The sequence below is a fragment of the Heterocephalus glaber genome, unplaced genomic scaffold (genome assembly GCF_053883595.1).
Source record: "Heterocephalus glaber isolate CG9 unplaced genomic scaffold, H.glaber_assembly_v1.0 deba00001497, whole genome shotgun sequence".
Lineage (NCBI taxonomy): Eukaryota > Metazoa > Chordata > Mammalia > Rodentia > Bathyergidae > Heterocephalus > Heterocephalus glaber.
In genome coordinates this window covers 27,905,788-27,924,683 of record NW_028258320.1, presented here as the reverse complement: position 1 = coordinate 27,924,683, position 18,896 = coordinate 27,905,788, and the positions used below count along the sequence as shown (strand labels likewise).

The window sequence follows — 18,896 nt, the reverse complement described above, 5'->3', positions numbered from 1 at the left end:
AAGTCAATATGTTTCAGTTATAAACATCAACATTAATGGTCTTAATTCACCAATCAAAAGAAATAGACTGACAGAATGGGTCAAGAAGCAAAATCCAACAATGTGCTGCATACAAGAAACACACTTAATTCAAAAGGAAACTCATAGACTGAAAGTTAAAGGGTGGAAAACAATACTCTATGAGACAGGAACCCCCAAAAAAGCAGGAGTAGCTATCCTCTTTGCAGATCAAGTAGATTTCAAACCAATACTGATTAAGAGAGATGAAGAAGGACACTACATCCTTGTAAAGGGAATAATCCAAGAAGAAGAGGTGACAATCATAAATATCTATGCACCAAACACCAATGCATCCAACTATATAAAACAAATACTAATGGACATGAAAAGTCATATATGCACTAATACAATTGTAGTGGGGGACCTCAACACCCCACTGTCACAAATAGATAGACCAACTAGACAAAAAGTCAGCAACAAAATACTAGAACTCAATCAAACTCTTGAACAAATGAGCTTAATAGATGTTTACAGAGTGTTGCACCCCACAAAATCAGAATACACATTCTTCTCAGCTGCACAGGGGTCATTCTCCAAAATAGACCACATAATCACACATAGGACATGTTTAAGTAAGTGCAAAGGAATTGAAGTTATCCCCTGTATATTATCAGACCATAGTGCAATGAAATTGGAGATCCATTGCAAAAGAAACTCAAAAAATTTCATAAACATGTGGAAATTGAACAACACACTTCTCAGTAACCAATGGGTCACAGAGGAAATTAAAGAAGAAATCAGACAGTTCCTATAATTAAATGACAATGCCAATGCAACATATCAGAATCTTTGGGACACAATGAAAGTAGTCTTAGGAGGGAAATTCATAGCAGGGAATATGCATATTAGGAAAACAGAATGAGCCCAATTAAACAACCTGATGCTGAACCTCAAGCTTCTAGAAAAAGAAGAGCAGGAAAAACTCAAAGCTCATACAAGGGAGGAAATTATAAAGATCAGAGGAGAAATCAATGCAATGGAGACTAAGAGAACAATTGAAAAAATCAATGAAGCCAAGAGTTGGTTCTTTGAAAGAATCAACAAAATTGACAAACCCTTAGCCCACCTTGTCAGGAAAAGGAAAGAAAAAGCCCAAATCCATGCAATTAGGAATGAAAAGGATGAAATTACAACCGACCCAGCAGAAATCCAGAGGATCATCAATACCTACTTCCAGAACCTATATGCCAATAAGATGGACAACACAGAAGAAATGGACAGATTCCTAGATACATATGAATTACCAAAGTTGAACAAAGAAGACCTCAAAAATTCTGAAGAACCCAATATCAACCAATGAATTTGAAAACGTAATAAAATCTTATCAACTAAATAAAGCCCGGGCCTGATGGCTTCACTGCTGAATTCTACAAGACATTTAGAGTGGAACTACTGCCACTACTGTTTAAACTCTTCAATGAAATTGAAAGGGAAGCAATACTCCCAAATTCATTCCTGGAAGCAAGCATCACCTTGATCTGCAAAGCAGACAAAGACCCAACCGAAAAAGACAACTATAGGCCAATCTCACTAATGAACATAGATGCAAAAATCCTTAATAAGATAATGGCAAATAAAATGCAGAAGATCTTCAAGAAGATCACACACCCTGATCAAGTGGGATTCATCTCAGGGATGCAGGGATGATTCAATATATGCAAATCAATCAGTGTAATACACTATATCAATAGAGCCAAGAACAAAAACCATATGATCATCTCCATAGATGCAGAAAAAGCATTTGACAAAATCCAACATGCATTTATGATAAAAACCCTACAAAAAATTGGAATGGATTGTTCTCTACCTCAAACTGATAAAAGCCATCTATGAAAAACCAACAGCCAGTATCATACTAAAAAGTCAAAAACTGAAATCCTTCACACTAAAATCAGGAACAAGAGAAGGATGTCCACTATCACCACTCTTGTTCAACATAGTTTTGGAAACATTAGCCATGGCAATTAAACAAGAGAAAGAAATAAAAAGAATAAAGATAGGTAATGAAGAAGTTAAATTGTCATTATTGCAGATGACATGATACTCTATATAGATTACACAGAGAATTCCACCAAAAGTCTTCTAGACTTAATAACCAAATTCAGTCAAGTAGCTGGTTACAAGGTCAACACACAAAAATCAACAGCTTTCCTCTACATGAATGACAGACTCACTGAGAGAGAAATAGGGCAAATAATTCCTTTCACAATAGCATCCAAAAAACTGAAATACCTAGGAATCAACCTAACAAAATAAATCAAAGACTGCTTCTCTGAAAACTATAGCACTCTGAAAAGAGAGATTGAAGATGATATCAGAAAATGGACAGACATCCCCTATCCTGAGTAGGAAGGATTAATATAGTGAAAATGGCCATACTTCCAAAACTGCTATATAGATTCAATCCAATCCCAATTGAGATCCCAGCAGCATACTTCATAGACCTTGAGAAAACAATCCGAAAATTCATTTGGAACAAGAAGAGACCCAGAATAGCAAAAGCAATTCTAGGTAACAGAGACATGGCAGGGGCTATCACAATACCAAACCTGCAACTATAGTATAAAGCTACTGTGATAAAAACAGCATGGTACTGGCAAAGAAACACACCTGAGGACCAGTGGCACAGATAAGAAGATGCAGAAACAGTGTCAGACACACTCAACCATCTCATCTTTGATAAAGGAGCCAAACAGCCTCACTGGAGGAAAGATAGCATCTTTAATAAATGGTGCTGGAAAAATTGGGTTTCAACTTGCCAAAGATTAAAATTAGACCTATATCTCTCGCTATGCACTCAACTAAAATCAAAATGAATTTAATATCTAAATATTAAAATAGAAACACTGAACCAGCTGGAAGAGAGGTTAGGTAGAACTCTTGAAGACATTGGTGTAGGAAAAGATTTTATGAACAAAACCTCAGTTGCCTGTGAACTAGCACAAACAATCAACAAGTGGGATCTCTTCTTATTAAAAAGTTTCTGCACAGCAAGAGAAACCACCAGCAGTGTGAAGAGACAACCCACAATGTGGGAAAAAATCTTCACCTGCTTTTCCTCAGACAAAGGTCTACTATCTTAAATCTATTAAGAACTTAAAAAGATCAGACCTTCCAAATTTAAAGACCCAATCCAAAAATGGGCATCTGAAATGAACAGACATTTGTCAGACAAAGAAGTAGAAATGGCAAATAAATACATGAAAAAATGTTCAACATCACTGGTCATTCAAGAGATGCAAATGAAAATGCTGAGGTCCCACCTCAACCCAGAAAGAATGGCTGCTATCATGAAATCAACCAATAACAAATGCTGGCGGGGCCGTGGGGAAAGAGGAACCCTGTTCCACTGCTGGTGGGAGTGTAGACTGGTGCAACCACTGTGGAAATCAGTATGGAGATACCTCAAAGAACTAGGATTGGAAGTCCCATTTGACCCAGCTATTCCCCTGCTGGGTATCTTCCCCAAAGAATTAAAAGAGTCATAGCACAGTGATATATGTGCACCCATGTTCATAGCATAGCAGTTTGTAATAGCTAAAACTTGGAAACAGCCCAAATGGCCATAAACTGGCTACTTGATAAATATGTAATTTTTATATAAAATCGAGTACTACTCAGCCATAAAGAACGAGAAATGAGCCATTTTAGCTAAATGGATACACATCGAGGCGATACTCTTCAGTGAAATAAATAGGACACACATGTATAAATACCGAATAGTTTGTCCGTGTGAGAAACAGAAAGTGAAAATAAGGACTAAAACATATAGTAGATAATGTGAAATAGTAAGAAAAGGGGCAAAGTGGAAGGGGAAGTGGGAGGGGTATGGGAAAGGAAAGAAGGAAATGGAATTAATATGAGAAAATGGAAAAATAGGAACAAAACCTTTTTAAAGAGGGAGGGATGGAGGGGTTGAAGGGAGGGCTGGGCAAGGGTGAAAAATAAGAACCAAGAGAGATTATGTAAAGGTGCAAATTTCCAATGATGAATATCATTATATTGTATACCTAAAATGTACCAATCATTAGTATGAATAATGGATAATGCAAAATAGGAAGAAAAGGTCCAAAGGGGAAGGGGTAGTGGGAGGGGAAGGAGAAAGGAAAGAAGGGAAATGAAAAATGATGAGAAATGGAAAAAGTAGAAATAAAGCCTTTGTAAATAGGGAAGGGTGCAGGGCGTGAAGGGAGAGCTAGGAATGGGGAAAAAATAAGAAACAAGATGCATAATGTGAAGGTACAAGCTCCCAATGAGAAATGTAAATGTGTTGTAAACCTAAAATGTACTAATAAAAGAATTTAAGTAAAAAAAAAAAAAGATCGAAAAAGGCAAAGTCACAACAGACCCAGCAGAAATCCAGAGGATCATCAATACCTACTTCGAGAACCTGTTCTCTAATAAAATGGAAAAGAGAAGAAATGGACAGCTTCGTAGATACATACAAATTGCCAAAGTTAAATGAAGAAGATAAAGAAATTCTAAACACCTCAATTACAATAAGTGAAATTGAAAATATAATAAAAAATTTAGCAACAAAGTAAAGCCCAGATCCTGATGGCTTCACTGCTGAATTCTACAAGACATTTAAAGAAGAACTATCGCCATTACTCTTTAAACTCATCAAGGAAATTGAAAGGGAACCAAGGCTTCCAAATTCATTCCTGGAAGCAAGTGTTCCTTTGATTCCAAAACCAGGGAAAGACCCAACCCCAAAAGAGAACTACAGATCAATCTCCCTAATGAACATAGATGCAAAAATTCTCAACAATATACTGGCAAACAGAATACACAGTGTCATCAAGAAGATCATACACCCTGACCAAGATAGATTTATCCGAGGGATGCAAGGATGGTTCAGCATATGTAAATCAATAAATGTAATGCACTATATTAACAGAGTCAAGGACAAAATCCATATGATCATCTCAAAAGATCCAGAAAAGGCATTTGACAAAATTTAACACCCATTCATGATAAAAAAAAACCCTGCAGAAAATTGGAATAGATGGTCTTTATCTCAAGTTGATAAAGGCAACCTATGAAAACAAACAGCCAATATCATATTAAATGATCAAAAACTGAAATCCTTCACACTAAAATCAGGAACAAGACAAGGATGCCCACTATCACCACTCCTGTTCAATATAGTTCTGGAAACATTAGCCACAGCAATTAGAAAAGACAAAGAAATAAAAGGAATAAAGATAGGAAAGGAAGAAGTTAAATTGTCATTATTTGCTGATGATATGATACTTTACATAGAAGAACCAAAAACTCTACCAAAAGACTTCTAGACTTAATTGACAGATTCAGCAGACTAGCTGGATATGAGACTAACACTTAAAAAACAATAGCCTTCTTATACACAAATAGTAAACTCACTGAGAGAGAAATTAGGGAAACAATTCCTTTTACAATAGCATCCATAAAAAAAGAAATATCTAGGAATCAATCTAAAAAAGGAAGCAAAAGCCCTCTACACTGAAAACTACAGCACTCTGAAAAAGGAGATCAAGGACGATATAAGAAAATGGAATGACACCACTTGTTCCTGGGGAGGAAGAGCCAATATAGTGAAAATGGCCATACTTCTAAAACTACTATATAGATTTAATGGAATGCTGATTGAAATTCCAACAATATACTTCACAGAACTAGAGAAAACAATCCAAAAATTCATTTGGAAACAGAAGAGACCTAGAATAGCAAAAGCAGTTCTAGGCAACAGAGACACTGAACAGGGGGTATCACAATCCCCAACTTGAAACTACGAAGCTACTGTGATAAAAACAGCATGGTACTTGCAAAAAAACAGACCCAAGGATCTGTGGAACAGATTAGAAGATGCAGAAACAACTCCAGACATACTCGGCCACCTCATCTTTGACAAAGGAGCCATCCACCCTCAATGGAGGAAAGATAGCCTATTTAATAAATGGTGTTGGAAAAACTGGATTTCAACCCACCAAAGATGAGGACTAGACCCGTACCTAGCACCATGCACTAAACTAAGATCAATGTGGTTTAAAGATGTAAATATTAAGACAGAAACACTAAACTTGCTGGAAGATAAGTTAGGTAGAACTCTTGAAGATGTTGGCATAGGAAAAGACTTTATGAACAAAACCTCAGTAGCACAGGAACTAGCACAAAGAATCAACAACTGGGACTTCATCTTATTAAAAAGCTTCTGCACTGCAAGAGAATCCACCAACAGAGCTAAGAGGCAACCTACAATGTGGGAAAAAATTTTAGCAGCTGTACCTCAGAAAAAGGACTACTGTCTAGAATATAGAAAGAACTGAAAAAAAATCAGACCCCCCCAAATTCAAGGCCCAATTAAAAAAAGGGCATCTGAAATGACCAGACATTTCTCAGACAAAGAAGTTAAAGCAGCAAATAAATAGATGAAAAAATGTTCAACATCAGTGGTCATTCGAGAGATGCAGATGAAAACAACACTGAGGTCCCACCTCATCCCAGAAAGACTGACTGCTATCAAGAAATCAACCAATAACAGATGCTGGCGGGGGTGTGGAGAAAAAGGAACACTTCTCCATTGTTGGTGGGAGTGCAGACTGGTGCAACCACTGTGGAAATCAGTATGGAGATACTTCTAGTCAATGGGACTAGAGGTCCCATTTGACCCAGCTATTCCTCTGCTGGGTATCTTCCCAAAAGAATTAAAAGAATCATACCACAGCGATATATGCGTACCTATACTTATAGCAGCACAGTTTGTAATAGCTAAGGTTTGGAAACAGCCAAAGAGCCCATCGACTGGAAACTGGATAAAGAAGATGTGGGGTTTTTTTTATAAAATGGAGTACTACTCAGCCATAAAGAAAGAGAAACTAGAGACATTTATAGCTAAATTGAGGCCATACTCTTAAGTGAAATAAATAGAACACACATGTGTAAATACCGAATACTCTAGTGTGAGAAACTGAAAGTGTAAATAAGGATTAAAGTGATTAAAACAAATAATTGATAATTTGAAATAGGAAAAGGTTCAAAGAGGTAGGGGTGGTGGGAGGGGAAGGGGAAAGGAAAGAAAGGAAAGAAAAAATTATGAGAAAAGAAAAAAAATGGAAACGAAGTCTATGTAAATAGGGAAGGGTGGAGGGGTGAAGGGCGCACAGGTAATGGGGAAAAAATAAGAACCAAGATACATCATGTACAGGTACAAGCACTCAATGATAAATGTAAATGTATTGTATACCTAAAATGTACCAATAAAGGAATTTAAGGAAAAAAATAAATAAAGTATATGAAACAAAAATTGACAGAATTAATGGGAGACATAGATGATTTCATTATCATAGAGCTATCGATACCCTTCTATAACTCAGCATTTCATAGAAGATCTAGGCACAATCCAATAAAAACAAATAATCTGAATAATCCTATCAACTACCTGTATTAAAATAACCCAATGACAAGATACATATTATTTTCAACTATACATGGCATGTTCACCATAGAGGAGATAAAGAACATGAAGTTTGTTTTCTAACTACAATGGATTTAAATTAAAAGATCAGTAACAATAAAATATCTAAGAATTTACGAGGCGAATCAGAAGGATATAAAAACACAAACAATGCAGTGTGGAGGAAAATATAGTAGCATTAAAACTTGTGTGCAAATACCATTATGTGGAAAATATTTGCTAAAATAATGTAAAACAAAGAAACTAACAAAATGTTCAAACTCCATGTTTTGGATAATAATGAAAGCTTGAAAAGAAAAACTTAAGTGTGAAGATTTCCAGATAAAATAGGGAAGGTGGAGAAAAAAACATCACGTAGTTTAGTCAGCCCTTAATATAAAACTCCACAATTCTAGGGGAAAAACCACTGGTCATTCCATTTAGAAGCCCTTGTAGAATGTCTATATAGAACAAGTGGAGCTTCATAACATTAGCTCCTGTTCATTTGAGGAAACCAAAATACTTCAACTCTTTCTATTTTAGTTTCCTATTTATTCTGATCAGTCTTGACCATGGGTTCTAAGGACTAATGAATTAACAACCTGAAACTATTAGGGGTAATTTGAGAAGACATTGTGCATTTAGGTTTTATGTCCTTAGCATAGAAGTACTATTGGTTTTTCAGTTGTTATAATGTGTGCTTTCTCTCTGGAGCAGTTGTTATTACAATTATTAACTGGTCATAGTCTCTTTTTTTCTGGGAGTGCATAAAGCTAACTTTTAATCTGAAAAGTCGAAGAAAGGGGAAAACTGAGGGACTAGAGGAAAAGAGTTTAATCATTTCCTGACTGCCAGGCAGTGAGTAACACTTTCAAGGATGGGTAAGATAGTAGCAAAATTCTCGTCTGGAGAGTGCTCCCCCTGCCCCCAGGTGACCTTGTTAGACAGTTCTTGACTAAAAGCTACGGAGTATGAAAGCTTGGTCCAATAAGGGTTGCACCATAAGGGAAGGCAGTTCTGTGCATAAAAATTAGCAAGCTTTTTAATTTTTACCTTGGAAAACTTATTTAATTAAAAAAATACAAGAATGGCTTGAAAATACTTTTTGATTTCTTAATGTACAATCATATTTGGGTGAGATATATTCATAAAACAGATTCAAGTAAGGTAACTTTCCAATGTTTATCGAAAAACTACAATCAGAATAATCTAACAAGATCAAGTCCTTTTATTCTATGTTTTATAGTACCAGTATTTTTGAATTTGTCATAGTTTTGTAGGTTTCGTGATTTGGAACAATACTTTTATCCTCTACTACTATTCTTAGTCATAAGGTCAGATATCATGTTTGGTTTATTAACAATATTTCTAGCAGTTATCATAGTGACTGGCACAAAATGGGCATTCAGTAAATATTTAATAAAAATAATCAAGTTGTATTATTTTAGTCTCGTCCATATTTCATATAATGTACATAATAAGACATCATTAGTAAGGTTTATAAAGATTAGATTAGATAACATATATTAAAATTCTTTATAAACAATAAATTGCTTTACAATTTATATGCTTTTATATTTTTATTTTTATGACCCTTGTACCCCTTACCTCTCTCAATCTGCACCAAAAGTTCTCATTCCATTTCTTCTTGCTATGCTGTGTCCTTTTCTCTGTACCCTTATCTTCTCCCATTTGGTCCTTCTTCCTGAAAGGGAGATGATTATGATACTGGTGATGATGATGATTACCATCCTGGTGGGGGACTGTGTGATATTTCATTAGGATAATAAAGCTGAGTCTACAAAAAATGAAAGTACACATGATCATCATTTCCCCGATCCTTGGAACTAAATATTTTTGGTCAAAAACTACTTTTAGCAGCTTCTTTATATTTAGTACTATTATTTAATATCTATATCTTTCTCTCTTTGAAAAAGAATACAAGAGAAGGAAAGGAATAGTAATACCATATTGATGTCCCACCAATTTCATACTCATATCTCTCTTCCTCTTAACTGTGTGTTATTATGTATAAAAGTAAAACAGAGAACATTCCACTCACTCAAACAGTACATCCTTAAGTGTCCCCAGGTTCAGTATTATACTTCTTGCTCCAGTTTTCATCTGTCTGCAGGTAGTTGAATAAGAAAACAAACTCTTATTGTGCACATCTTCTGTGTGTCCTTTGTTGGGTTTTTTTTTTTTTGCCACTTTTGTGTTTTTTGAGTTAAGCTTAAGTTTGAAAACTTTAGAAGGTAAGAGTACACCTAGTTTTAATGTTGTGTACAAGAAGATATCTATTCATTGGGCCGGGGATTTAGCTCAGTAGTGCCGCCACCTGCCTTGCAATTGCAAGATCCCGAGTTTGATCCCCAGTACACACACACAAAAAAGATATCTATTCATTGCTAAATAGCAAACAGTCCATGATTAATGACTTAAAGCAATGACTATTATATTTCTTCAGGAATTCATATAGGGTTCATTTGAGTGGTTCTTCTCCATGTGGTATCAGCTATGGTCCTTCCTGTGCTTGGACTCATTCAGCTGATGAGTCAGTTGGACGTGGGCTGAAATGTAGCACTGATACAGCTAGGGCTTGAATGTTTAAGGTAGCTACACTGACATATCTGGCAGCTCAGCTGGAATGACTGGAACAGTTAGCTGGCTGGCAGGATATTTATGCTTCTTCTGTCTCTGCAATAGAGTAGCTGGAGCTCTTTACATTGTGGTTCAGGGATCTAACAAAGGGGAAACAAACTCTCATAATATTCATCATCAGAAGTCATACAGAATCACTTTGGCCACATTCTCTTTGTTAAAGATAGTCACAGCAACAGGCCAAAATTCAATCATTTCAACAGCAAAGATTTTACGTCTTGATGGAATGTGTCAAAATCTCCTTACAAAGAGCATGTAGAAGGGAAGATAAAGTTGTGAACATCTTTGGATACAAAAGTCTATCATACTGGGGTACATATTGTATTGAGTAGTTTGATTAAATTTCAAATGACACTGCAAGAAGAAGGAATCACAAAAGTTGCCTATTCTAACATCTCAGTCAATTGATAATCTTATATATAATATTCTTAAGAAACTGAAAATTTCTCAATAACCAAACACTGTGACAGCGCACACCATACTTCAGGAAACAGTCCCTTTCTTGACCACTCTGGTTTCCTGTAATTTTCATAATCAGGATCCAAACAAGATTTACAAATGACATTAAGTTGAAAACTGTCTCAGATATCTTTAAAACAATAACAAAACATTTTACCCTCTATCACTTGCCATCTATCTGCTAAAGAAATTGGTTCATTTGAATTTTCCTCATTTTGAACTTGGCTCATGGAATCCTTTCTTAGCATGGTCCTCCATCCTTTATATTTCCTAAAGAATAACTGACTCCTACACTTGATTTTAGCCAAAAGGCTGAGAAGCGATAAGAATAACTGACTCCTAATTGAGCTCAAATTAAATTTTCTTGGCGTGAGTACATCATAGGTGGTACTGTGTACTTCTGACCACAAAACAATCAGAGGCACAAAATGCTGATCTGTCTTTTTTTTATTAAAAATCTATCACTGGGTTTAGATGCTGTCAGCCTATCTCCCCAGAATGAAATTCCCCAGGAATCTCTCTCTTAATTGTTTTAGTAGTCAAAATTCTTTCTTTCATTAGGTGTTGCAAACTGATTATTTTCTGAATCTGTCTTTCTGTTTATTAGCCGAATTTCTTCTATTAAGAACTTTTGCTTGACTATTTGATTACACAGTTTGTATAACAAAAGATAAATACTTCCATTTCTTTCCTTTTATTTTCTAGTTTTCAGAATAATAATTTAGTGCTCAGCAATTGTGTTAGCTTTCTGTTCCTGTCATGGAATGCCTGAGAATTCTATTTGAAGGAGGTAAGATTTATTTTGACTCAAAATTTAAGAGGTTTATGTTCATGATCAGCTGGCTTCATTGCTTCCAGATTTGTGGCAAGGCAGAAACATCATAGCAGAAAGGCATATCCTTTTAGAGAGAAAGGGTATACAGAGAGTTTAGTCTAATTGCTACTATGTTGAAATTGCTTCCAGGAATTTTTGAGCAGATAAATTTAGAACCTAGATATTTATTTTTTAAAAGGTAAAATACACCATGAATTTACACTGGAATAAAAAATTCAAATTTAAGATTATAGATTTGATAACTTACTTGGTGTCAATATTTGTATCTCTTTTAGAATTCCTAAAGACATTCATATAATTATTTATGAATATAGTGAATAAGTAAGTTAATGAATTATATGAGAACTAACACATATGCACATTAATTATAAAATAGCAACATAGGGCCGGGGATTTAGCTCAGTGGTTCCACTGCCTGCCTTGCAAGCGCAAAGTCCCGAGTTCGATCTTTGGTACCAAAAAAAAAAAAAAATAGCAACACATACATAAATACTAAGCATGTTTTAAATTTTCTGTTTTGTTTTAAAGATATATCTTCTAGGAGTACATTCAAATTTCTGAGTTCAAGTTACTTGAAAGATTTCTTCTCTGTGTAACTAAGTCACTAACTTGATGTATAGTTTCGTTTCATTTTGGTTTTGACTTTTTAAAGGACACTCTTTGTGTTTTAAGTCATTTGACCTAGGTTGATCATATATCCCTTCTACAGATGATTATTTTTTAAAAACAATTTACTGAGATAAATTGTCACATAATATATAATTCACTTTTTTTTTTTTTTTGGTATCAGGAATAGAACTCGGGTCCTTGCGCTTGCACAGCAGGAGGCGAAACCACTGAGCTAAATCCCTGGCCCCTATAATTCACTTTTAAAGTGTACATTAAATTGCTTTTTAAATAATATTCACACAATTGTTCAACCATGACTACATTCTAAATATTTGTTCCCCTGAAAAATAAAATATAGAACTTTATACTCATTAGGAGTAACTGTCTATTCTTTATTACCCCCATTCCTGTCCCCAACTCAAGGAAACACTAATCTATTTTTCATTTCTATAGTTTTGCCCTTTCTAGAAATTTTATGTTGATTGAATCATACAGTACATGGCCTTTTGTGACTAGCTTCTTTCTTAGTATAAAGTATCTGAGTTTCATTCATTTTGAAGTGTGAATCAGTACTTCTTTTTTTGTGTGTGTGTGTGGAACCAGGGATCCAACTCAGGACCTTGCACTTGCTAGGCAGGTGCTGGTGCCACTGAACTAAATCTCTGGCCCATCATTTTTATTGATGTATGTATAATATTCTATTGTATGGATATACTATATTTTATTTATCCATTTATCAGTTGAAGGATGTTTTGGTTTTTTCCATTTTTTGGTGTATAATATTTTGTGTGAATATATGATCTCATTTCCCTATGGTATGTACCTAGGAGTGGAATATGCATATCTTTCTAAGGTTCGCTTCTTTTTATTTTATTATAAAATAGTATTGATGTGTATGTTGCTATGTTACAATATACAGATCAAGCTCTAAAGATTTAATATGTATCATCTCATTTAATAGTTCAGAAAAACACTTTAGGGATATTTTTCTGGCTTTTTTTTTTTTTAAAAAAAATCAATATCCAAAGCCAGAATGAAGCAAAGAAAAGCCAACATCCAGTCACATCCCTCCTCTGGTTTACTCTTAGTATTTCACAACTTTCTTAACTCAGATTATTGATATAATTGTAGTTTTCTGCCCACAGCTCAAAAAATACCCTTGATGGATATTCATTTGTATATTTCTCATTGAGTAACCCAAGTTATCAAAGAGTAGTAACAAAATAGAGGAGATGAAGAATCATGTAGAAAAAGTATGTGGCTTAAAGTCAGAGATCTGGGTTTGATTTGTGGCTCTGTGCCTCAGTAGCAGGGAGACCCAGAGCAAATTACTTATCTTCTCTATGCTGGGTTTCTTCTCTGTAAAATGAAGACAAATGGAAAATATAGACTTTGCTGATCTTATGAAGATTAAATTTAAACAATATAAAGTACTTATCAGTGTGACTCATACCTTATATGTAACTGACAAATACTGGGCATACTTATTTTTATTTCATAATTTCAATTTAAAAGTAAGTTACTTAAAATTTTAGTGGAAAGAATTTAGTAACTTCATTGAATACTCATTCTCTTGAATATGTAATATATTGTTGCCAACTCAACAGGGGTTTGCTAATGGCATGGTAATAGATCATCTTGACAAATCACTGGGGAAAATCTGCAAATGATATGTTTTTAGCAATTTGTTTTTTCCCTTTCTTTCACATACTATAATAAAAACAACTTTGAATGCTCAAGGAGATAGATGAGCAGGTGTCCTTAAAACTGACTATAGGAAAGACTCAAGTAGCTTAGACCCTGCTCAGAGTTTCCTCATTAGTTAAATATAAATTTACCCATTTAGCTTCCTCCATTGGGACTTATACCTCTTCTCGTAATAAAATATAATTAATTTCCATAGACTGAGTTTCTAATAATATCATTGTAATGGGTCCCTGTGTTTAATAATTGAATCTCAGTAAGTTAGTCATGACCTATCCCCATTTGTTTCAAATTATAATTTTGTTTTCCAGGTTAAGTTTATTCATAAATCTTCCCAGGTGTCCAAAGGCCAGCATGATGCTTATAAACTTAAGAACTGGAATGCAAATTTAAGCTTTAGCATCATTTTAGATAATATTTAAATTTATTCCATTTAACATTGTGTACTGCAGCGGAAAAAAAGTCAAAACATCTAAAAAGATCATTTTGTTTTAGCAAATTACTCTCTAGTCAACATTTCATTTGCTTATCAAAGATAACATCAATTTTTCTGAAATAAAAATTACTCTTATGACAATAAATTTTAGACAGACCTTATTTCTTTATCATAATCATCTTCCAAATTATATTTATTAACAAATCCGAGGTACTCTATAACTGGTGTCTATTGAACTACTTAATATATAACTACTGCAAATAACATTTCTAATGTAAAATAATAACATTTGACAGGATCAAAAATGCATGAAATTTTATTTTTGAAGAACAACTGATACATAATAAATGTGCATATTTGAAGTATACAATTTGATAATTTTGATCTGTGTATTTATAACCACTGACTTAATCAAAATAATGAACACACCCATCATTCTTGGTAGCTTCCTTATGCTCCTCTGTAATCACTGCTTCTACTCTTCCCTCCCTCTACCACCCTACCACCACCTCTTCCGCAGGAAATCACTGATACGGTTTCTGTCATTACGTATTTGTTTGTAATATATAAATATAATTAAATACATACATACATGTACATATATACATATATCATATACATACTTCATATAGTCAGTAGACACTCTTTTCATCTATTTTCTTTCACTCAACATAATTATTTTGAGCTTTACCCATATTGCTGTATGTATCAGTAGTTCATTTCTTATATTGTTAAACCTATTGGTCAGTATATCAGAGTTCATTTATCCATTAACGTTCTGATGAATATTTGTGTTGTTTGAACTATTACAAATAATGCTTCTGTGAACATTTGTTATGAATCTTCACAGAGTCGTTTGGTTTTTCCCTCAGGTAAATAAGAGGAATAAAGTGGTTGGATCATGTAGTTCATAGATGAAGAAATTTCAAAAAATGTCCAACAATTTTATAAAATGTCATACTGTTTTATAATCCCATCACCAGTATATCAGAATTCCAGTAAATCCACATATTTGCCAACACTGGGTACATTCAGTGTTTAAATTTACCCATTCTAATACATGTGTGGGGCTAATTCATTGTGCTTTGAGTTTGCATTTATCTAACAACAAACGAGGTTGAGCATAATTTCAGTTCTTAATATATGTATATGTATGGAATTATTTGCTTCCTTACTATTGTACTTTTAGAGTTATTTATATATTTTTGATGCAAGTTGTCTATTGAGTATATGCATTTTAAATATTTGCTCCTTGTCTATGGCTTTTGCTTCTATTGGTCTAACAGTACCTTTTGAAAGGAAATTTATAATTTTTATGAAGCTTAGTTTTTTATGGACTGTGGTGGTTTGTCATGTTGAAGAAATCCTTGACTGACATGAACTTACAAAAAATTTCCCTTATGTTTTCTAGAAAGTTTATAGTTTTAGATTTTATATTTAAGTTTTTGATTCATTTTTAGTCAATTTTTATATAGTATGAAATATGGAGCAATGTTTCTTTTTTGCCCTATATATAAATTTCAAATTATCTGGCTTTATTTGTTGACAAAACAATCCTTTCTCTACTAATTACTTTTAAATCATTGTCGAAAACCAGTTACCCAAATATGTGTGGGTTCATTTCTGTCCAAATATGAGAGTTGCCTTCAGTTAATCTTTCAGTGCATAAATTTCATGATTTCTCAGTAGGCCCCCATTTTCCTGTGTAAAACACCAATTATTTTAGTTGCTATTCCTAATCACAATGAAGCGATGAATATTTTTTCCTTGTTGGGAGTGGGGAAAATGAGAAGTATCAATCTGTTTAATATGGATTTGAATTCTGTTCCCTCTGTATTTTTTGTCTTTACCAATGCAATGACTTGGTGATTGTTATCTGTATCTATCATGATGATATCTAGGACACTGAGCTTATCCTTCAATGTTACTGAAATGGTAAGGCATAAAAAGGCCTCTTGTGCATTGATGACACCTCTTCAGAAAAATCCACTGATAGGGCATAAGGGTATAAATTTTACAAACCTTTTTATATTCATGCACACTTCCTGAACCAACCATGTACATAATCCTCCGCAATGATGACAGGACAGGGTTTGCAGATGGAGGAATGCAAAGAAGTGTAAATAAGAACACAAAGATGGTTGGGGGGCGCGGGGAGCAAAGACAGGATTGTGCCTATTCAGAGAACATGTGTTCCTAGAAAATCATCAAACTCTGATATCATCTGCATTTACTCACACTTTCCCATAACAGATAAAGTAAATAATGTTCTTAATTCTAATTCTGTCTGTTAGGTGCCTAGTACATTGAAAGAGACTTTATACAAATTGTATAACTAAGTCACATAAGATCCACATGTCTGTCATACATCGGCTGTAATTACAGATCCAGCCCCAAAATAACTGCTTGTGTTTTTTTCTTATTTATAGCTTACCTAAGGTATTTGTGCTCATTAGCACAAAAAGTTGAGAATTAGTATCAAAATAATCTTCAATTATTATGATAAACCTGTAATGATAATGAATTGACCTAGTTTTTTTTAATAAACTTGATCAATGATAATAATGTGATTTGAATAACAATGTGTGAGATTTAAGAACACACCAGTTAGAAAACTATAAACACTCAAGACATATTAATAGTTATAATTTCTAAACAAGAAATGAATAAAAACAGACTATAGGTGCAGACAGTGAGTTTCTTAATAGCCTAGAACAAAAGTAAACATTACATTGTAAATGTCATTAGTATTTCATAAAACACTGCCAAATTGGACTTTGCTTTACACAGTCTTTTTAAAACTTTCATTACATCTAAAACTTCAAATCAAATTATTCTCACCCATAATTACTTCAGACTCACTAGGTGATAGAGGAATGTTTTAAAAAAATAAGGCCATCTCCACTGGGATCATATACATTTAATTCTACAATACTTGTAACTATTAAATAAAGGTTCACAGTTCTTTAACCATATTTTAAAATATTATTACTGCACACTAGGACAAGTCAAACGTGCCCTGTTGAATTCTGATCCCAAGTAGGTCATCCCAAGTGTTCTGTCTACTTATAGCCAATGGCCACCTGCTCACACAGGATGTCATGTAGTTAGCTCCCTTAATGATCCAAGTAGGTCACTGCAGAACTGATTTGGCTGTAGTACATTCACATAGACTGAATTCATATCCTGTTCTATTATGCTTGCCCATTTTCCAACTATAACAACTCATGCAATGTGCACATAATTAAAAATTGAGAAACAGTACTTTGAAACGCTCCTGCCTCAAAGTTAGAAATTTTACAACACAGTCAGTATATGAGCTACTTTAGATATTCTTGACTGAAGTACCTGTCTTTTGTTTTTGAGGAGAAAACCCTTATCTTTTGATATACAGAGGTAATAACTACAAATATGTAATATCTACTCTGTAGCAGGTAATTTTCTGCATGTTTTACATATATTAACTTAACTGTTACACAACAAGCACATGAGGTGTATCCTATTAATATCCCCAGGCTATAGGGGTAGAAAGTAAGGCACCGAGAGGTTAAGTAACTAGTTCAAAGTCAAACAGTAGTAATTGGCACAGTTAGAATATGGAATTTGTCAGTCTGATATCAGAGTCTGTGCTCTCACCTACCCATGTGACTCCTTTCTTTGCTGCCTTATTAAGCTCTCTCTCTTGCTAAGTTTAAACATCATTCTAGTTTCCAGAGGGACTTTTTACCCCAGTTATCCTTTTCTCAGAGTGGCCTCCTACACAGAGAGGTTGAAGTGGAGATGAACCAGAAAATAGATAAGTTGATAAGAAATGAGTCAGTAATCACAAATGATTTTTATAAATTAAAAGGCTGAAAAAGTGAAATTTCTAAGCATAAGACTAGCAAAAGTGTAAGGAAGTTTTTAAAATGGAAGTTTGATGATTATTTTTTTCCAAACTAATGAGAAACAGTACCTCTTCGAATTTGATAATAAATAAAATGAACAATTAATTATCTGAGATCCTTGAGAAGCCTTAAAAAGCAATGTGAATCTCTAACAACACCAACTGTGGGGAAATCGTGCTTTAAGTATATTTCTGAAGTCCTAGGAATGGCAGTGTAAGTGACCGTGCCTGGGTGTAGTATTTGCAGTTGGCCTGAGCTGATGAAGGCTGAACAACTGGCTACAGGGCAGGGGATCTCTGATTGGTGGCATTAGCGAACAGATTTGCCACTGTGGTCAATTTCAAGCTCACAACTTGATTTCACTGAACACAGAATTTGAAAGAGGTAACATAGCACACTCTTATTATTTTCTCCCTGCAGATAAAATAGATGTAAATTATCTCAAGAGCATAGCTAACAGTAAAATGATTTTAAAATTAAGCACTGTTTTATAGTTTACATATATTTCTATGTTATATAATTCAATTTTTAGTAATGCTTGCCATTTTTAGCAAGCAGATTACAAAGCTCCTGAAAATGTAACATCTGGCTTCTGTGAGCTAAAATGAGCTGACTGGAGTTTCCCAGTAATACCAAAAAATGTTTGGATGACTTTGTAACCCATAACGTCAAAAATAAAAGACCATTAAATTTCTTAGGCCTGATATTAAGTAACTAATTATAGGTAGGACACATCTTTCTTCAAGAATTAACTCGATTGTAAACACCAGTTATTGCACATAGGCTCTCCTATATTGTTGACTCGTCTGC

At 34.2% G+C, this 18,896-nt stretch overlaps 1 long non-coding RNA gene across 3 annotated transcripts in view; it reads right to left on the bottom strand.

Moving 5' to 3' along the window:
- The window catches only part of LOC101723174 (uncharacterized), a 63,450-nt gene that overhangs the window by 25,439 nt on the left and 19,115 nt on the right, over nucleotides 1-18,896 (bottom strand). For 2 of the 3 annotated variants that reach the window (XR_015440339.1, XR_002387253.2), the window contains one exon: nucleotides 9,104-9,200. This is a non-coding gene — a long non-coding RNA (uncharacterized LOC101723174). Of the gene's footprint in view, nucleotides 1-9,103; nucleotides 9,201-9,557; nucleotides 9,624-18,896 lie in introns of all 3 variants that reach the window. The other variant, XR_015440340.1, reaches the window with a different exon arrangement.